Genomic DNA, 17,816 nt, shown 5'->3' with positions numbered 1-17,816 from the left:
GCGCCCCCTACCTCGTGGCCTCCTATTTTTTGTCTTGATGTAGGGTCAAAGTCTTCCGGGTCTTGTTTGTTGAGAAAATCACGTTCCCGAAGGTTTCATTTCGTTTGGACTCCGTTTGATATTCCTTTTCTTCGAAACCCTAAAACAGGCAAAAAACAACAATTCTGGGCTGGGCCTCCGGTTAATAGGTTAGTCCCAAAAATAATATAAAAGTGGATAATAAAGCCCAATAATGTCCAAAACAGTAGATAATATAGCAGGGAGCACTCAAACATTATAGATATGTTGGAGACGTATCACGTATTCACACTTGACCCAACGTCTTGGTCCATTAAGGAGGTGATAGCGCGGCGAACAAGGCAATCGGACTATATAGCTTTAACACTTTCACTTAGCCATAGGAGTTTGACGGTGGGGCTACTATATAGCCCGTGGTACTTCCACTCTCATCCGAATATGGTGCGCGTACATACATGACCGGGAAAGCGGTCCTTCGCTAATGCGGAGGAATCATGAAGATTCCTCTGAGTTATCAAGTGGTTGACCAGTCGCGCGGTTTATCATGACAGCCAGTTTTTGGCTTTCTCTACTGAGGTGCTCATCCAGATGAACCAGGGCACAATCACAGTAGTTCTCCCGGTGCCACCTTAGCCGATAGAGTGGAACGTAAGGTAGCAAAACACGAGAGCCGGGCAAACCCAACTATTGACCAAAGACATGATTTTGAGCTGATGCATATAAGGCCAAACTCGCGACGCTGAACACTCCCTAAGGTATTCAGACTTTACAACATATATTGGGCTGAGTAACGCCCTTGATTATGAGTCCTGAAATTCCAGGTACTTGCATTAGTCTGACATGACGAAATGTCAATAACGCTAGCATCCCTTTCGGTTGTGTTGAGTATCCGGAGGGAGTGAATCAACAAGAGACAGTAAAAAAGGTTTACACGGGGTCTTAATCTAAAAAGAAGCCTTTGAGCGGGGCCCTATTGCACGTCTGCGCCTATGTCTCTGTTGTGCCGTATTCTGGAACAGTGTAGCACGATGATCATCTGTAAAAGAGAAAAACGCAGGTGAAAGTCTTCGTGCGAAAAATTGGTTATTCTTAATGGACCATTAAAATGCAATCTAAATAGGGTCAAGCCGAACTTTAGACCTTTTTACATGCGGGAAGCCCCTAGCACCACCTATGGGGGTATATCCATCAACCCAATTTCAGGTTTATCTGAGCTATTACAGCTAGTGGTGCACCAGACTCATCTAACCATGTCCGCGGTCTTGACGACCGATCATTTCTTCTGGTTGGAGAGGCCGTCCAGTGATTGGCTGAGAGAGCCGCCACATATTCCTCCATACGTGAGGAACGCTCTGTGTTTCCGCTAACTATGATGATGTCACGTGGACCGGGCATCTTAAGCTAAAAATAAGCGTAATGTGGTACTGCATTAAAACAAGCGAAGGCTGTTCTTCCGAGTAGTGCGTGATGGATGCTTCGGAATGGAGCGATGTCGAAGGTTAATTCTTCGCTTCGGAAGTTGTCGGGAGAACCGAATACAACCTCTAGTACTAGAGAGCCCGTGCAGCGGGCCTCTGGGCCTGGTATTACTCCTTTAAAGGTAGTATTGCTTTGGCTGATTCTTGTCGGGTCTATCCCCATTTTGTGGACGGTGTCCTGATATATCAGATTAAGACTACTGCCGCCGTCCATAAGGACTCGGGTGAGATGGTATCAGTCAATTATTGGGTATGGCACCAAGGCAGCCGATCCTCCGTGACGGATACTAGACAGGTGATCCCTGCGATCAAAAGTGATCGAGCAGGCCAACCAAGGGTTGAACTTGGGGATGACGGGTTCCACGGCGTATACGTCTCGGGGTGCATGCTGGCGCCTCCTCGTCAGTATGTGGGTTGCGTAAATCATGTTCACTATTTTGGCCTTTGGTGGGAAAATTTTTCTATCCCCCAGTGTTCGGCTGGCGAGGCTCATCCTCGTCTTTGCTTGGTGACTCCCTCCCCTTGTGTTTGGAGTTTAGCTTGCCGGCCTGCTTGAAGACCCAACATTCTCTGTTGGTGTGATTTGTAGGTTTGTCGGAGGTGCCATGAATCTGACATAATCTGTCTAGAATCTTGTTTAGGCTAGACGGTCCATCTCTGCTGCCTTTAAATGGCTTTTTCCATTGACTTGGTCGAGAGCCCTGAATCTAGCGTTTACCACCATGTTGTCTGGGCTGTCTTCATTGTTTCAACGCTTGCTTTTATTGCGTCACGGTTTCCCTTTGCCATCCCTAACATCGGATGTGCCTGGGTTGCTGGTGCCGCTATGGGCCAGCCAGCTGTCTTCGCCCGTGCAAAAGCGGGTCATAACGCTTGTTAGGGCTGTCATTGTCCTCGGTTTTTCTTGGCCGAGGTGTCTGGCGCTACACACAATAGATCGGGAGTTCCGCCGCCAGAAGCCTCCGTAGCCACCAAAAACCAATCTAGACCCGATTCGGCACCCTGCCGGAGGGGGCAATCCTTCTCCGGTGGCCATCTTCATCATCCCGGTGCTCTCCATGACGAGGAGGGAGTAGTTCTCCCTCGGGGCTGAGGGTATGTACCAGTAGCTATGTGTTTGATCTCTCTCTCTCTCTCTCTTGTGTTCTTGAGATGATACGATCTTGATGTATCGCGAGCTTTGCTATTATATTTGGATCCTATGATGTTTCTTCCCCCCTTTTCTCTCTTGTAATGGATCGAGTTTCCCCTTTGAAGTAATCTTATTGGATTGAGTCTTTAAAGATTTGAGAACACTTGATGTATGTCTTGCCGTGGATATCTGTGGTGACAATGGGATCCCGCATGCCACTTGATGTATGTTAAGGTGACCAACTTGCAGGTTCATGAACCTATGCATAGGGGTTGGCACACGTTTTCGTCGTGATTCTCCGGTAGATCTTTGGGGCACTCTTTGAGGTCCTTCATGTTGGTTGAATAGATGAATTGAGATTGTGTGATGCATATCGTATAATCATACCCACGGATACTTGAGGTGACATTGGAGTATCTAGGTGACATTAGGGTTTTGATTGATTTGTGTCTTAAGGTGTTATTCTAGTACGAACTCTAGGGCTGTTTGTGACACTTATAGGAATAGCCCAACGGATTGATTGGAAAGAATAACTTTGAGGTGGTTTCGTACCCTACCATAATCTCTTCGTTCGTTCTCCGCTAGTAGTGAAATTGGAGTGACTCTTTGTTGCATGTTGAGGGATAGTTATGTGATCCAATTATGTTAGTATTGTTGAGGGAACTTACACTAGCGAAAGTATGAACCCTAGGCCTTGTTTACCATCATTGCAATACCGTTTACGCTCACTTTTATCACTTGCTACCTTGCTGTTTTTATAATTTCAGATTACAAATACTATTATCTACTATCCATATTGCACTTGTATCACCATCTCTTCGCCGAACTAGTGCACCTATACAATTTACCATTGTATTGGGTGTGTTGGGGACACAAGAGACTCTTTGTTATTTGGTTGCAGGGTTGCTTGAGAGAGACCATCTTCATCCTACGCCTCCTACGGATTGATAAACCTTAGGTCATCCACTTGAGGGAAATTTGCTACTGTCCTACAAACCTCTGCACTTGGAGGCCCAACAACGTCTACAAGAAGAAGGTTGTGTAGTAGACATCACCCTAGCCCCCTCCGGTGTCTATATAAACCGGAGGGTTTTAGTCCGTAGGCTAGCTTCTAGGGTTTAGCCTCTTCGATCTCGTGGTAGATCAACTCTTGTACTACTCATATTATCAAGAATAATCAAGCAGAACATAGGGTTTTACCTCCATCAAGAGGGCCCGAACCTGGGTAAAACATCATGTCCCCTGCCTCCTGTTACCATCCACCTTAGACGCATAGTTCGGGACCCCCTACCCGAGATCCGCCGATTTTGACACCGACATTGGTGCTTTCATTGAGAGTTCCTCTGTGTCGTCTCCGTTAGGCTTGATGGCTCCTTCGATCATCGATAGCGATGCAGTCCAGGGTGGGATTTTTCTCCCCGGACAGATCTTTGTATTCGGCGGCTTCGCACTGCGGGCCAACTCGCGTGGCCATCTGGAGCAGATCGAAAGTTACACCCCTGGCCACCAGGCCAGGTTTGGAAGCTTAAACTACACGGCCGATATCCGTGGAGGCTTGATCTTCGACGATTCGAGCCCCTGCCGGGTGAGCTACACGGTCTCGATGAGCATGATTTAGCTCTACCATCAGACAGTGTTCGGGAGATCGCACCGGCGACTGCTCCGACCCTCAATTCGGAGCCAATCGCACCATCCATGGACGGGTGGATAGACCCCGCCACGGAGGCCGCACTCTCATCGGTGATCAAGCCGAGTATCAACCTTACCCTTCATGAGAGCCGTGACGCCGGACTGCCAGATTCCTCCCCGACCATGGACTCCGAACCGCCTGCGCCCGTGCCTATCGAATTCGATTGGGCGCCAATCATGGAGTTTACCTCCGCGGATATTTTTCAGCACTCACCCTTCGGCGACATACTAAACTCACTAAGGTCTCTCTCCTTGTCAGGAGAATCCTGGCCGAACTATGGCCAACAGGATTGGGATGCGGATGACGAAGAAATTCGCCGCCCACCCACCACCCACTTAGTAGCCACCATCAACGACTTAACCGACATGCTCGACTTCGGCTCCGAAGACATCGACGGTATGGACGACGATGCGTGAGACGAAGAGGAACCACTGCCCACAGGGCATTGGACAGCCACCTCATCATATGATATATACATGGTGGACACACCCAAAGAAGGCAATGGCGACGGAACAATGGAGGATGACCCCTCCAAGAAGCAGCCCAAGTGCCAACATCAGCGGCGCCGCTCTAAATCCCGCCAAGGCAAAAGTGGTGATACCGGCACAGGAGATAATAGCACTCTGGACAATGCCGAAGACGTCAACAATCCCCTCCAGCAAGATTTAGGGCAGGAGGATGTAGAAGCCATCCCTCCCGAGAGAGCGGTAGATGGAAAGGCGGAGGATGATAATTACATGCCTCCCTCCGAAAACGAGGCAAGCCTCGACGATGACGAATTCGTCGTGCCTGAGGATCCCGTCGAACAAGAGCGCTTCAAGCGCCGGCTTATAGCCATGGCAAATAGCCTTAAGAAAAAGCAACAACAGCTTCAAGCTGATCAAGATTTGCTAGCCGACAGATGGACTAAAGTCCTTGCGACCGAGGAATATAAACTCGAGCGTCCCTCCAAGAGTTACCCAAAGCGCAGACTGCTACCCCAATTGGAGGAGGAAGAACCAAAACTTACATCCCCAGCGTATGACGCGGCTGATCGGCCACCTCATGGCCGCGACAGAGAGGCATTCCAGCCAAAAGCTCAACCCGCACTCCGACACCACTCAAATAAAAATGTCAAGACATGGGGAAATACGCCAGACCTGCGAGACGCATTGGAGGACAAAGCAAAACATGCAAGATCGATCTACGGATCACGAGGGCGCACCACTATGCGAGACGATAATCGTCAGGCCGGATACAGTAAAAGTAAGTCCGGCCGGGCCGAACACAGCGGGCAAGACTCATTTGAGCCGTGTCGCAATATAGCCCAGTACAGAGGCGCCGCACACCCCCTATCCTTCACAGGCGAAGTAATGGATCATCAAATCCCAGAGGGTTTCAAACCCATAAATATAGAATAATACGACGGCACAACAGATCCTGCGGTATGGATCGAGGATTTCCTCCTGCACATCCACATGGCCCGCGGTGATGATCTATATGCCATCAAATACCTCCCACTCAAGCTCAAAGGACCAGCTCGACATTGGCTCAACAGCCTGCCAGCAGAATCCATCAGTTGTTGGAAAGATCTGGAAGCCGCATTCCTCGACAACTTCCAGGGCACTTACGTGCGACCACCAGATGCCGATGACTTGAGCCACATAATTCAGCAGCCAGAGGAATCGGCCAGGCAATTCTGGACACGGTTCCTAACAAAGAAACATCAAATCGTCGACTGTCCGGATGCGGAGGCCCTAGCAGCTTTCAAACACAACATCCGTGATGAATGGCTCGCCCGGCACCTCGGCCAGGAAAAGCCGAAATCTATGGCAGCCCTCACGACACTCATGACCCTCTTTTGTGCGGGAGAGGACAGCTGGCTGGCTCACAGCAATAACATATCAAAAAACCATGGTACTTCGGATACCAAGGACGGCAATGGCAAGTCACGTCGCAACAAACATAAGCGTCACATTAACAACGACAATACCGAGGATACGGCAGTCAATGCCGGATTCAAAGGCTCTAAACCCGGTCAGCGGAAAAAGCCATTCAAAAGAAGCACTCCGGGCCCGTCCAGTTTGGACCGTATACTCGATCGCTTGTGTCAAATACACGGCACCCCCGACAAGCCAGCCAACCACACCAACAGGGATTGTTGGGTGTTCAAGCAGGCCGACAAGTTAAATGCCGAAAACAAAGATAAGGGGTCACATTGCGATGACGAGGAGGAGCCCCAGTAGCCGAACACTGGAGGACAGAAGAGGTTCCCCCCACAAGGGCGGACGGTGAACATGATATACGCAACCCACATCCCCAAGAGGGAGCGGAAGCGTGCGCTCAGGGACGTATATGTGCTGGAGCCAGTCGCCCCAAAGTTCAACCCTTGGTCCTCCTGTCCGATCACCTTCGATCGCAGGGACCACCCCACTAGTATCCGTCATGGAGGATTCGCTGCACTGTTCCTAGACCCAATCATTGACGGATTTCACCTCACTCGAGTCCTTATGGATGGCGGCAGTAGCCTGAACCTGCTTTATCAGGACACAGTGCGCAAAATGGGCATAGACCCCTCAAGGATCAAACCCACAAAATGACCTTCAAAGGCAGCATACCAGGTGTAGAGGCCCATTGCACAGGTTCAGTCACACTGGAAGTGGTCTTCGGATCCCCGGATAACTTCCGAAGCAAGGAGTTAATCTTCGATATAGTCCCGTTCCGAAGTGGCTATCATGCACTGCTCGGGCGAACCGCATTCGCGAGATTCAATGCGGTACCGCACTATGCATATCTCAAGCTCAAGATGCCAGGACCTTGGGGGGTCATCACAGTCAATGGAAACACAGAGCGCTCTCTCCGCACGGAGGAGCACACTGCGGCCCCCGCAGCAGAAGCACAAAGCAGCCTCTTAAGGCAATCCACCAGTTCGGCGATTCAAGACCCGGAAACCTTCAAGCGCGCCCGGGGTAATCGGCAACAAGACCGGCTGGCATGTTCTGAGCTCGCATAGCAATGTGGCCCCCACCCCAATCCCAGCCAAACGGCTAAATCTGTGCCCCGCGTACATAACTACGCATTGAAAATACCATGGGCACAGGGGGGAGGGGGGCACGACTACGGCACGCCCCAAGACGCGGCTCAACCGCACTAGGGGCTTCCCGCCTTATTATTTTTTCTCTCTCTTTCAGGACTTTACTCTCTGGAAACACCGTCCAGTAGTATGTTTGCCGGACACAAGATACAACAACCAAGGAGGCAGAAAACTACGTCGCATCATGGAATTCCCAGGTGGTCTCTGATAATGAGTGAAATACCTGCTTTCAATACCATTCCTCAGCTTGCCCTTGAAGGGGACATGTCAGATAGTCCCACTTTTTGCTTATCGCACTACTTGTATCATGTTGCTTTCACACACCTTTTTGATCAAAACAATGCATAGCACTAAGACTATTATTGCATTCTTCTTTTATATATATATATATATATATATATATATATATATATATATATATATATGTTCATTCATGACATATAGCACCCGTACACTCTGGTACGGCCAATACGCTAGGGGCTTAAGCATACCCCATAATACGGCGTGAGAAGTCCGAACACTTTTGACAGTGCGGCACCCCGAACTTATAACATTATATGCATTAGCTCCGAATCATGTCTTGGGTCAATAGTTGGGTTTGCCCGGCTCCCATGTTTTGGTACCTTACGTTCCGCTATATCGGCTAAGGTAGCACTGGGAGAACTACTGCAATTGTGCCCGGTTCTGCTGGGCTAAGCACCTTAGTAGAGAAAGCTAAAACTGACTGTCATGATAAGGCGAGAGACTGGTCGCTGTTCGAGAGGTTTCGAGTCCCTAAAGACTTATGCCACTTAGAGCGAGGAGTCGGCTCTGTCTGGCTTAAGGCGTGTATAGCGCCCCGAATTCGGCCTTCCGAATACTAGGGGCTTCGCCGAAATTTAAAATTATAGAATCCTATGGCTAAGTGAGAGTGATAAAACATTATAGTCCGATTGCCTTGTTCGTTGTGCTGAGCACCTCCCTCGAAGGACCCAAAAATGGGAACAAGAGTGCTCAGCTTTATCCCAAACACCCCAGCACTCGTGGCATGGGGGCAGAAGCCGACGACTAGCCATCTCTTAGATTTGATAAATAGCCAAACAAAAGGTAATATTTTAAATTCAAACAAGCGTTGCATAGCGCATATGAACAAGTTTTCATCATACAGGATCACACGAGCAAGTTCATTTAAATATTACATCTTTCGCACACTCGTCCGCTACAAGACGGGCACCCTTCAGGACACCCTCATAATACATCTCGGGGTGGCGATGCTCCTTGCCTTGCGGCGGTCCTTCCTTCACCAGCTTCACGGCGTCCATCTTGGCCCAGTGCACCTTCGCCCGGGCGAAAGCCCGGCGTGCACCTTCAATGCAGACGGACCGCTTGATGACTTCTAGCCGTGGGCAGGCATCCACAAGCCGCCTCACCAGGCCGAAGTAGCTGTTGGGAAGGGCGTCGCTAGGCCACATCCGGACTATAAAGCCCTTCATGGCCTGTTCGGCCGCCTTGTGCAGCTCGACCAGTTGCTTCAGTTGGTCGCTCATAGGCATCGGGTGTTCGGTCCCAGTATACTGAGACCAGAACAGCTTCTCCGTCGAGCTTCCCTCTTCGGCCTAGTAAAACTTGGCGGCATCCGACACGCTGCGGGGCAAATCTGCGAATGCTCCTGGAGAGCTCCGGACTCGGGTAAGTAACAAGTAATTTACTTGCACATGCTTGCTTTGCATATTGAATGCCTTACCCGCCGATATCTTCCTCATCGCCTCAATCTCTTGGAGGGCTTTTTTGGCTTCGGCCTTGGCATTCTTTGCGCTCTCGAGGGCCGCAGCAAGCTTCGCGTCTTCGAGTCAAACTCCAATGCCTCGTGCTTCGTCACGAGAGCATGGAGCTCTTGCTGCACCTCGCCCACCCGCGCCTCTTGCTTTTCCCGCTCGGTGCGCTACTGGGCTGCTTTGTTTTCGGCCTAGGATAGCGCTTGCTTCAGGGTCGCCACTTCGGTCGTGGCCCCTGGCAAATTCATGATGATCCTGTCATTTTGCAATCGCATCTTTTTTGTATATATATATATATATATATATATATATATATATATATATATATATATATATATATAGACAAGGTATTACTTACCTTTGTTCTCCTCGAACTGCCTCTTGGCAAGGCCGAGCTCTTTCTCAGACCCCTCGAGGTCCTGCTTCAGTGTGGCGACCTCCGCAGTCAGTGCGGTAGAGGTCAGCAGCGAAGCCTTCATACGCATATAGACATACTTACATTAGACTCCTGCAGATATTATTCGATCCTCTATTCGGCTTTTCTTTGTGAACACCAAACAGAGCATCAGGGGCTACTGTCTATGCGGTAATATTTTCCCTATATTTTAAATACTTACCTCAAAGCCTGTTAGAAGGCTGGCACAGACTTCAGTCAGTCCACTCTTGGCGGAGTGAACCTTCTTGATCACCGCACTCATAATAGTGCGGTGCTCTTCATCGATGGAAGCGCCGCGAAGCGCTCCCAGCAGGTTATCCGACGCCTCTGGATGGACAGAGGTCACCGGCACGGGCGTCTTACCCCTTTTGGAAGGGGGCCGCCTGCCTGAGTCCGGAACCACTGGAGGTTCCGGCGCGGTGTTCGGCTGAGAGCCGAACTTGGAGCCCCCGGGAGCCTTGCTCCCTTTGCTCCTGGAGTCCGGAAGGTCGCCTTGAGGCGCCTCCAAGACTTTCTCCCCCCGTCTCGGTGCCCCTTGAGACAATACCTCGGCATTGTCCGTAGGGCAAGGGGAGGAGGCGGTTGGAAGTGGATCGCTATCCATATCCGATGAATCCAAGGAGCCGTCCGACGAGGATACGTCGATATGGGCTTGGGGTGGTCTGCATAATCATATTCGGCGTCAAGAGAAGCAGTGCGATAAAGGTATGCTATGAGTTACTCTGGTATCTAAATACTTACGACTTTGCCAGGGGCTTGGCCCTGAGCAGCCACTCGTCTTCGCCTTCGACGGCGGTGGTGGAGTAGTCCGGGAGGAGAGTCCTTCCTTTCTTGGACCCTTCGGCCTCCCCGGTTGGGGTGGCCTTCCTTTTGTTGTCTCCCCCGGCAGGAGGGGGAGCATCTTCATCTTCCTCCTTGTCTTCATGGGAGGAGTCCGTCGCGGAGTTATCGGACGATGAGTCCGATACCACCTGGCACCGAGAACTCTTTCAGGTTCCCTTGGCCTTCTTCTTGGTCTTCTCCGAGACCTTATAAGGAGCCGGAGTCAGTATCTCCGTCAGGAGAGCGTCCGCGGTGTCTTCGGGCAGGGGGCCGGACAGTCGATCTGCTCGGATGCCTCCACCCAGTCTTGTTAAAGGCATGAGAGCTCAGACCTCACGCATGGTTAAGCTATGGGAAATAAATATCCTACCAGATGTACAGAACTTACCGGATTCGCAGGGCGCTTCGCGCTTAGCCCGCGGTCCTCGCTGAGAGAGGGAGGGACCTCAGCGCCCTTGAGTAACACCCTCCAGACGTCTTTGTGTGTCGTGTCGAAGAGCTCGCTTAGAGTCTGGTGCCGGGCCGGGTCGAACTCCCATAAGTTGAAATCCCGTTGCTGACATGGGAGGATCCGGCGGAAGAGCATGACCTGGACTATGTTGACAAGCTTAAGTTTCTTGCTTGTCATGTTCCGGATACATTTCTAAAGTCCGTCCAACTCCACCGATGAACCCCCCAGGACATGCCCTTCTCCTTCTAGGAACCGAGCCGCGTGGGGATTCCGGATCAAAACTCGGGGGCCGCCACCCAGTTGGTGTCGCGCGGCTCGGTGATGTAGAACTACCCCGACTGCCACCCCTTTACGGTCTCCACGAAGGAGTCCTCGAGCCATGCAACGTTGGGCATTTTGCCCACCATGGCTCCGCCGCATTCCGCTTGTTGGCTTCCTACAACCTTCAGCTTGATATTGAAGGTCTTCAGCCACAGGCCGAAGTGGGGCCGGATGCGGAGGGAAGCCTCGCACACGACGATGAACGCCGAGATGTTGAGGAAGAAATTTGGGGCCAGATCATGAAAGTCCAGCCCATAATAGAACATGAGGCCACGGACAAATGGATGGAGGGGAAACCCCAGTCCGCGGATGAAGTGGGGGAGGAAGACCACCCTCTCATGAGGTTTTGGGGTAGGGATGACCTGCCCCACGGCTGGCAGCCGGTGCGCGATATCCGCGGCTAAGTATCCGGCTCCGCGTAACTTTTTGATGTGTCCCTCCGTGACGGAGGAGGCCATCCACTTGCCTCCAGCTCCGGACATGTTTTGGAGAGAGTTGAGGAGGAAGATGCGGACTTGGGCGCTGGAGCTCGAGTGCGCAAGAATGGATGAGCAAGGAGGAAGAAGGCGTGGGTAGAAAAAGGTGAGATCTTATCCCTTTATAAGGGCGGACTAAACTATGGGCCCCCCACTAGCCTGGTAAAACTCGCTTGTCCCCCAAGCACCGTAATTGGTGGCGCGGTTGGGTTACCCACATCCGTATTGATGAGAATCCCGTAATGAGGGAAACACGACCTCTGCTTTGACAAGACGTGTTAAGAAACCGCCTCGCGTTATGTGCGGGGCTGGTTCAACGAAAACGGTTCAAATAATTACTAGGCCGTGGCGTGATGTCATGCCGCCAAAACGTGTCAGCAGATTAGATTTATGGTAATATTATTCTCTCTATGGTGGTATGTGGAACTTATTTTGCAGGGTCGGACACTATCCTTGTATTCAAATTCTTCCATGGTGTGTTCGGTGGAGGAACCCGCCTTGCAATGCCAAAAACAACACTGCACGCCGGACTCATCGTCATTGAAGCCTTGTTCAGGGGCTACTAAGGGAGTCCTGGATTAGGGGGTCTCCGGACAGCCGGACTATATCCTTCGGCTGGACTGTTGGACTATGAAGATACATGATTGAGGACGTCGTCCCGTGTTCGGATGAGACTCTACTTGGCGTGGAAGGCAAGCTAGGCAATACGGATATGGATATCTCCTCCTTTGTAACCGACCTTGTGTAACCCTAGCCCCCTCCGGTGTCTATATAAACCGGAGGGTTTTAGTCCGTAGGACAACATACAATCATACCATAGGCTAGCTTCTAGGGTTTAGCCTCTTCGATCTCGTGGTAGATCAACTCTTGTAGTACTCATATTATCAAGAATAATCAAGCAGGACACAGGGTTTTACCTCCATCAAGAGGGCCCGAACCTGGGTAAAACATCGTGTCCCCTGCCTCCTATTACCATCCGCCTTAGACGCACAGTTTGGGACCCCCTACCTGAGATCCGCCGGTTTTGACACTGACAAGTCCCTTGAAAATTGGCCCTAAAAGCATCCTCAAGCTCTTCCCAGCTTCCAATTGAGTTTTCGGGGAGGCTTTTTCAGCCAGTGCCGAGCTGGTCCTTTCAACTTGAGGGGCAGGTATTTGATGACGTGGAGATCATCTCCGCTAGCCATCTGGATAGGAAGGATAAAGCCCTCAATCCAGACCCTAGGGTCAGTCATTCCGTCGTATGCCTCTTTGTTCACGGGTTTGAATCCCTCTGGAAATTCATGGTCCAGCACCTCATCGGTGAAGCATAGGGGGTGCGCGGCACCCCTGTATTTGGATGTGTCATGGCATTCTTCGGACGGTTGTAGTGTTTGGTTTTGATTCCGAGTTGTTATTCGGTCAGTATAATCGTTTGGGCGGCCATGATTCTGTGCCGGAGTGCGCTTCCTAGATCCATAGATGGACCTGGCCATACCGGCTTTTTTGTGCAGGTCTTCACCTAAATCGTGCGCTGACTTGTGTGCGAAGTCATTAGCCACCCTGCCGCGGCCACAATTGGTCGATCCGGCTAATCGGCCATTTTATTTTTCGGCTGAATGGGCTCTAAAGCCTCGTCGTCGAATTCAGGCAGTAGCTTGCGCTTTGGATAGCTCTATGTGTGGCGACTGCCGCCGTACTTTTCTTCAGTGTCAAGCACTTTGTTCCATATGATGTGGAGCGTATTCTGCGCGGCCTTAAGCCTTTGCTTCTGCTTCTTCAGGCTCCTCGCGGTGGTGATAAGCCTTCTATGGAGGTTCTCTTATTCCAAGTGTCTTTCCAGGATGATGTGTGCATCGTCGTCCGGACTGTTCTCCTCTCCAGAGATAGGTTGATGAGCTTTACCCTCGACGTCCCCGTGATCGGACAGCGGCTCTATACTATGTTCGCCGTCCGCTGGCTCATCCTGCTCCATCAATGGGTCCATGTGGTCATCGTTTCCTTTGGAGTCGACCGGGGTATTATCGTTGTTTTTGCTGAGGCGGGATTTGGAGCGGCGCCTACGTCGTCACTTTGGTTGCTTCTCGAGGGTACTATCCTTCGCTGCATCCTCCCATTCCTCGTTGTTGTTTTCTTTGGATGTATCCACCATGTATATATCATGTGATGAAGGGGCTGTCCAGCGCCCTGTGGGCGGTCGTTCCTGTTTCTCTCCTGCATCGTCGTCCATACCGTCGGTGTCTTCGGAGTCGAAATCAAGCATGCCGGTTAAGTCGTCAACAGTGGCTATTAAGTGGGTGGTGGGTGGGGAATGAATTTCTTCGTCGTCCGCTTCCCACTCGAGCCGGACATAGTTCGGCCAAGGGTCTCCTGACAAGGAGAGAGACCTCAATGAATTTAGCACGTCGCCCAAGGGCGAGTGCTGAAAGACATCCACGGAGGTAAACTCCATGATCGGTGCCCAATCAGATTCGATAGGCACGAACGCAGGCGGTTCGGAGCCTGTGGCTGGGTACGAATCCAGCGATCCGGCAACACATGTCTTATAGGAGGTTGTCGGTGTCAAAACCGGTGGATCTCGGGTAGGGGGTCCCGAACTGTGCGTCTAGGCCGGATGGTAACAGGAGGCAAGGGACATGAAGTTTTACCCAGGTTCGGGCCCTCTTGATGGAGGTAAAACCCTACGTCCTGTTTGATTAATCTTGATGATATGGGTAGTACAATAGTAGATCTACCACGAGATCGGAGAGGCTAAACCCTAGAAGCTAGCCTATGGTATGATTGTTGTTCTGTATGTTGTCCTACGGACTAAAACCCTCCGGTTTATATAGACACATGAGAGGGTTAGGGTTACACAAAGTCAGTTACAATGGTAGGAGATCCACATATCCGTATCGCCAAGCTCGCCTTCCACGCCAAGGAAAGTCCCTCCCGGACACGGGACGAAGTCTTCAATCTTGTATCTTCATAGTCCAGGAGTCCGGCTGAAGGTATAGTCCAGCCATCCGGACACCCCCTAATCCAGGACTCCCTCAGTAGCCCTTGAACCAGGCTTCAATGACGACAAGTCCGGTGCGCAGATTGTCTTCGGCATTGCAAGGCGGGTTCCTCCTCCAAGTACTTCATAGAAGATTTTGAACACAAAGATAGCATCCGGCTCTGCAAAATAAGTTTCCACATATTACCATAGAGAGAATAATATTTACACAAATCTAATCTGCTGACGTATTCCGTAGTGTGACATCGCACCACGGCCAAGCCTTTATTCGAATCGTTTTATTGCCCCACCTCAGCGTGTCATGCGAGGCGGTTTCCTTGGCACGTCTTGTTAAAGCAGAGATCGTGTCCCCTTATTCCGGGATTCTCATCGATACGGGCGTGGGTAACCCAACCGCTTCTAGGACTCCTAGACTATAGGCAAGTCCAAACGGCCACGGAGAGGATGCTTGATATTCACCCTCTTTATAAAGGGACACGGGTTTTATTTTTTCCCTCCCGTGCTCAATCGAATCCTTCCCCCACCTCAAGCTCAAACACCCAAAGTTCAGGTCAGGTGCTCCGAACCTTCAATAATGTCCGGATCTAGCCTTCAAGGCCGATGGATGCCTTCCTCCGTCACGGAAGAAGACATCAAAAAGTTGAGGGAAGCCAGATATCTGACCGCCGAGGTTTCGCATCGGCTGCCTGGCCGAGGGCAGGCCGTCCCCTCCCCCGAACCCAACGAGAACATCGTGTTTGTCTCCCACTTCCTCCGAGGTCTAGGCCTTGCTCTGGGTCCTTTCGTCAGGGGTTTGATGTTTTATTACGGGCTAGATTTCCATGATCTAGCTCCAGACTCCTTTCTTCATATCACGACATTTAATCTCGTGTGTGAGGCCTTCCTCCGGGTTACCCCTCACTTTGGCCTGTGGCTCAAGACCTTTGAATTAAAGCCAAAGATGATCGAGGGGTAACATGCAGCGTGCGGACGTGCCTCAATATGCAAGATGACGGGAGCTCCATGGCCCAAAGGTTCCATTCCAAAGGTGTCTGAATTGTGGCAACAGGAGTGGTTCTACATCATGGCTCCTAGAAGTGCCAAGTGGGCGGCCACCCCTGTTTTCCGCTCGGGCCCTCCACCACAACTGATGTCATGGATTAGCAGAGGTCCGAGCTGGGGTCCAGCCAAGGATGTGCCTATACTGCAAAGCCGCATTCGAGATCTCTTCAATGAAGATTTTAGTTTGGTTGCGGCAATACAAGTTATGCTGGTTCGTCAAGTCCAGCCTTGCAAATGCCGGCCCCTTCGCTTGTGGGAGTTCAATCCCGAGGGACCGTGTGTCATTCAAAATTTCCTCGACCTGACGCATGAGGAGATGTACAAGTCATTCTTCGGACCTCAGGTAGAGTGTCCGGAAATCACCAAGGACGTGGGCCTGAGCAGTAACCGCGCCGCCGAACAGGTAAGGAATCTTCCGGCCGAACATACTATCTCTCATTTGTTACGAAGTTATTTCTGAGAGTTCGCTTTTTGACCAGGACTGGCTGACAAAGGCGAAGTTGATTCGGTGTTCGGCCCCCTCCCTGAGAGTTTGGACAATCCGGTATTGGAAAAGATGCTCCAGGTCCACCTTGCCTGGAGCCCTTGAAGGAAGATACCGGGAGGATAATATAGGCGGACGCGGGCCCCCAACGCTGCCCATTCTAACCGAGGGAGCGAGCGTCTCCATGAAGGAAGACGACCGAAGGAGGAAAAGGACTGCGCTCGGGGATTCGGAAGTCGAAGCTTCCAAATGGGAGAAGAAGTCTCCCACAGAGGGTCCTACCTTGGGTGGTGCTTTTGCTGCACAAAGTCCGCGGGGGGATCAATTCTCCAGCGAGTCGTAAGTGACCCGAAATACTTTAATGGTACAGATATGCCATCTTTTTCTTCTGAGAAACTAGCCACCGCATATATCTTTGCAGTTTGGGCCTTAGCCCCTCTCAAATGAGCTCGTCTTCGGGGGATCTTCTTCCAGATATGATGGAGAGCGAAACGCCTCCTCCGGACTCCTCCACTCTGGAAGCGGGCGACCCTGAAGTGTCGTCACGGAGGGCCTCTCCGAGTCCGGTGAGGCCAGAAGATAATCCCATTGACCCCCGAAGCTCCCAGTGTCTGGCTCCCGAAGAGAGCAGACAAAAGAGTCCGGCACCGTCTAGTGTGCGATCGGATGTTCTGAGGGAGTTGGTGGGGCGAGCGGCCACCTCAGATGAACACCGTGTGCTGATGAATACGGCGATGGAGAGAATCTCGTCCGCCGAAAGTGGATTGCATGAAGCTTTTATGAGTCTACTGACAGGCTTTGAGGTACGTAAAATAATGTATGATAGTCCTGCACATGCTAGGTGTGCCCTGTGTAGATAGTAGCCCCTGAGACTCTGGTTGTCGTCAGAAACGATGACGAATAGAGGATCATATTCCCAGGTAATAACCATACCGCCTCTATGTGCAGGTGATGGAAGCTCCGGTGGCTAGCCAGACTAGCGAGTTTGCCCATTTAAAACGGCAGTTGGATGCGGCAGACACCGACATCGAGCTTGTTAACAAAAGGCTTGACGAGGCACAGGGTAAGTGTCATTATCTGGTAAACGCCACATAGTAAGAGCAGCATGATGCCAATATCTTTAATATGTTGTGACTGCAGATGGAGCTGCCACTGTTGAAGCCTTGCGGGCAGAACTTGCCTGAGCCAAGGAACAAGCAAGGTTTGGTAATGCGGCTGCTTTGAAGGCGGCCGAAGAGTTAAAAGCCGAGAAGGCCGCGCATGGCGAGAGCCGAGATAAGATGGCCAAGATGGCCATAGAATTAAAAGCCGCCGCCGGCCGTTGCCGGGTTCTTGAAAAGGAAAACCTAGCGAAGGCATCGGACCTTGAGAAGGCTGCTGCGACGAGAAAAGACATCCGCTCTGCTATGAGGGCGAAGAAGGAGGAGCTGCAGGAAGCCGAGGATATTGTAGCTGGGAAATCCTTTATGTTGCGGAGGAAGTTCGGAGATCCATGGTATGCCCCTCTGGATCGGCTGTGGAGTTCGGAGGATGTGTATATGGATTTGGTGGCGAGCGCGGCCGATGCGGCCAAGTACTTCCAGGGTCAGACGGTCCATGAAGTGGACCAGCTGTTTTGGACACAATTCCATTCTCCTGAGCGTCCGCTTTCATTGACTGACCA

Source organism: Triticum aestivum, chromosome 3A (assembly GCF_018294505.1).
Source record: "Triticum aestivum cultivar Chinese Spring chromosome 3A, IWGSC CS RefSeq v2.1, whole genome shotgun sequence".
NCBI classification, from domain to species: Eukaryota; Viridiplantae; Streptophyta; class Magnoliopsida; order Poales; family Poaceae; genus Triticum; species Triticum aestivum.
The sequence above is the reverse complement of the archived record's forward strand: the minus strand, read 5'-3'. Positions refer to the sequence as shown.